This window comes from Silene latifolia, chromosome 9 (genome assembly GCF_048544455.1).
Source record: "Silene latifolia isolate original U9 population chromosome 9, ASM4854445v1, whole genome shotgun sequence".
NCBI lineage: Eukaryota > Viridiplantae > Streptophyta > Magnoliopsida > Caryophyllales > Caryophyllaceae > Silene > Silene latifolia.
The window spans coordinates 48,504,991-48,509,329 of NC_133534.1; the positions used below are offsets into that span (position 1 = coordinate 48,504,991).

At 42.8% G+C, this 4,339-nt stretch overlaps 1 non-coding gene across 1 annotated transcript; it reads left to right on the forward strand.

Annotated features, from left to right (window-relative positions):
• Positions 1-1,912: 1,912 nt before the first annotated feature.
• On the forward strand, positions 1,913-2,019 carry LOC141603868 (small nucleolar RNA R71). Its single transcript, XR_012525710.1, has one exon. It is a non-coding gene; the product is annotated as a small nucleolar RNA R71 (small nucleolar RNA).
• The last annotated feature ends 2,320 nt before the right edge of the window (positions 2,020-4,339 follow it).

The following is a 4,339-nucleotide window of genomic DNA, read 5'->3' on the forward strand; positions in this document are numbered from 1 at the left end:
CAGAAACCGTATTACAAGTTACTGGCCACATGGGGTCTTTCTTCTTAGCTGTCTGGGTAAAGACAATGGAGTGTTTCCCTACTTTGAAGGTCAAAGTCCCTGAGCCAACATCTATAACTGCACCAGCAGTGTGCAGAAATGGTCTACCCATTATGATAGGAATGTGGGCATCCTCGGGCATATCTAGTACAACGAAGTCAACAGGGAAAAAGAACTTTCCTATTTGCACAGGAATGTCCTCTAAGACTCCTATAGGCTGGATCACAGAGCGATCAGCCATCTGTACTGTCATGTTGGTAACTGCAAACCTAGTCAATTTCAGCTTTCTAGCAAGACTCAAAGGCATTACACTAATACTGGCTCCTAGGTCACACAAGGCCTTCTCAATATAAAAGGTGCCAATACTACATGGGACTGAAAAGCTACCTGGGTCTTCTAGCTTGTGGGGTGCAGTATGGGTCAAATAAGAACATGACTCCTCAGTTAGCGCGACATAATGCACAGTTTCAAGTGACTTCTTTTTAGACAAAAGTTGCTTCATAAATTTCATGTAAGCAGGCACTTGATTAACTAACTCAAGAAAAGGAACTTGCACATTTAAGCTACGAATAACATTTTCAAATTTGTTAAATGATACATGTTCCTTCATTGGCACTAATCTCTCTGGATAAGGGGCTGCATGAAGTAACTTAGCCCTCTCCTCTAGGTCTCTCACACCGGCATCGGTGGATTTAGGCTGAAAATCCACTACCTTCTCTTTGTTGTAGCTTGACCCTTCTTCAGACCGTCTCAAAAATGAACCATTAATCGTCATCGGATCATATTTCGGAACCAGGACTGACCCATCAGCATCTGGGTCTTGCCCCAATATTTTCGAAATCGTCGTACCCCGAAACAAGTGGTCCCTCAAGTTATTAGGCATTGGAGGACGAAAAGACTCACCATCAGCAGCGTTGTCGGTCGATCGACTGACTTCTACAGGAACAGTAGTTGTATCTTTTCGCGGACTGGTCGGTCGACTGGGTATGTCAGTCGATCGACCGACATACCTGTTGATCGTCTTTTTCTTGCTATTATTCGTTACAGCTTTCTTCTTACTTGGTTCCGCCTCATCTTTTTCAGTGTCTTCCTCAAACATAGCGGGCCCATCAAGGGTAGACCCACTCCTCAAAACAATGGCATTAAGGGTCTCCTTTTGATCCGTCTGCGACGGTAAATGCCCCGGAGCTTGAGTTGCACTCTTGCTAGCCAATTGAGCAATTTGGCTCTCCAACATCTTCATCCCGGCCTCTCTAGCTTGAGACTCTTTCTGCAACAAATTTTTCAATTCGGCAAATTCGGGGCCTTGGGACTGCTGCTGCTGTTGAGGAACATACGGAGGCTTTTGATATGGCTGATGCTGCTTATGTGGGGGCACATAATTCTGCTGCTGCTGTGGAGGTGGAGTCAGATTTAGGACGTTTTGGCTACTCCACCTCAAGTTCGGATGGACATTCGGCTCAAAGTAAGTATTTGTCTGCCTATAATGTTGAAAGACAGCACAAGTCTCATAGGGAATGTTGCAGTTGTCTGAAACATGTCCTTCTCCTCCACATCTCTTGCAGACGAAAGGACCGTCTGAAACAGCATTCACATGGTAGATCCCTCTTTTTGAAGCTCCTCCCAATTCGTACTTATCAAATCTCGCCATAAGAGCCTCTAATGACTACGAGAAGGGGATTCAGCACTCCTCCTTTGATTTCCCCTGGAATTTCCATACTCAGCTTTATGGGTGGCCAAATCATCAATAATTTTCCACCCCTTAGTCTCTCCCACATTCTCATGGAATCTGCCATTAGCTGCCGCATCCAGGATAGCCATCTGATCGTCATAGAGCCCATTATAAAATTGATTGCATAGACTCCATTTCTCGAACCCATGGTGCGGAATAGTTTGCACTAGCTTCTTGAAACGGACCCACGCCTCATGGAAATTCTCATCAGGACCCTGTTTAAAGCTCGTGATCTAAGCTCTAATGGAATTCGTCTTCGAGGCAGAAAAATATTTCTTGTAGAATGCCAGGGCAAGCGACTTCCAATCAGTGATCTCGTTGGCAACTCGATCCAGGTCTCGGTACCACTCCCTCGCAGCATCACGAAGAGAGAATATGAACATAGTCTCCTTCACCTGATCCTGGGTCACACCGGTTGGTGGGGGTATGGAACAGCAATAATCGATGAATGTCTCCATATGTTTAGCTGCATCTTCATTAGCAGCTCCCCCGAATTGGTTTCTCTCAACAAAGTTGATATAGGACGGCTTCGGCTCGAATTTCATATCCGTCCCTGGTAATGCGAATCCCTTATAGAGATTCTCAGATGTCGGCTCAGAGTGACTGGCTATACTCGCTTTCTCAACCATGTCTGGAGATGTGACGGTCTCAGCTGAAGAAGTGGAAACGGGAGATGAAGGTGGATCTTCCTCAAATAGAGCGTTCTCGTAGTAACTAGACAGAGTACTCAGCTCTTCCTCTGTCGGCAATACCCTAGATGATCGTCTCAACTCACGCAAAGTCTTCTCAATCTCAGGATTGAACGGTAGTAATTCACCACCCTGTGACCTGTGCATAAGAAGAAACTACAAGTAGAATATGAGAATAGTTTAAGGAACAGATGTCCCTTAAACTAAGAAAAAGACTAAAAATAAAACAACTAATAATTTTAAACAATTGCCTTCCCGGCAACGGCGCCAAAATTTGATGTCTGTCGTTGTGTGCACCAAAGATAATATTTATAGTCCAAACTACTACTATAGCTAGTGGCAATCAGGGTCGAACCACAGAGAGGCGATGCAATTAAAAGTTGTCTAATTTTAGTCTTAAAGTAACAGTGTGAGGGGGATTTAATTTGAGTTGATCTATAACTAAAGGCAATAAACTAAATAAACGGATGAAATCAAAAATTAAAAGGGTGCTAAGATGTTCGGTTCACCATAGTTTCGGCGGCAGTATACTAGGTAGGTCTAAAACAAACACGTGAGACGGGAAAATAAGAAGTCCTCTCGGTCCATTCTCAACAGGTAGCATCTTTCGATCTCGCTACAGGTCCCTAATATCACTAATGCTAACTTTCGTCCTGAAAAGTGACTAAAAAGGCTAAATTAATTTATCTCTCGATCTTATTAATTTAGTCGTCTTAATTAGGTAGGCTATCTCCCTTCCCTATCTTTCGATCTTTATTGGGTCGCTCAATTCCTAAACATTCAACTAGTCGCGTGCACTCGATTCGTCAAACATAGCAATTACATTAATTAAAACGAGGGTAAAACTCACGTGGCCAGTCGATCGACCAGGGAACCCAGTCGATCGACCATGTCGCGATCTAGGTTATACTATTCTAGTGCCGCCTACGCTACAGATTCCCTACATCCTAGCACAAGGGGTTTAGCTACTCATACTGGAAATAATAACAACAATAAACTTAACAATTAAAACATTCGAATTCATGCTTAGATTAATAAAACGAACAATTAACATAAAACAATAATTTGGCTTCAGGAGATCTAACCTAGCAATTCTATATTACGAATGAAAGCAATAAAATTGAATATAGGAACAGAAGAGTATCGTGTAAAGGAATTGTAAAGGAGAGATCAAAAACCGATTGCAAAAAAAACTTTATTAATGAAAGAACAATAATCTTAAGAACCCTAATTATCAATAATAAACTCAAAACTGAATAAAACTCGATCCCTCTTCTCCAAACTAAAGCTACGTTATATAGGAATATATGTAACACTTATTCCTGAAACCTAATATACAATGGGCTTCTAATTCCTCGATCTTTTAACTCGCGTCAGACTAGCGGTTTGGTCGATCGACCACTGGGACCGGTCGACCGACTGGTCATCGCTGAACAGTAGCTTCTGTAAGTCGTGGTCTGGTCGATCGACCATATAGGTCATTCGACCGACCACTATAACTGGTACTTGGCTCCAAATTCTTCGTAAAGTTGTCTTTCAGGCCTCGAAACGCGCACCAAGTTCGTTCCTTGTGTAAATACTTCATGTCAAATGCAATGCAAGGTACTCGGGGACGGATTTAGCTCAATATCCACTCATTTCCGCAATAATCTGCAATATTACATGAAAATACGAAAGTAGACGAAATGGGGCAAATAGTAGCATAAACTACATAATTGAGCTCTGAAATGCGTGTAAAATGAGGTGTAAAACATCATATAAATGACACGCATCAGTGCCCGGGCCTTGGGAGGAGTACGCTGGCGCTCCTCCTTTCGTGGCTGAGTGTTGGGGCTAGTGTCCTCTACAGTTAGTGCAATAACATTTAAATCTCTAAAAG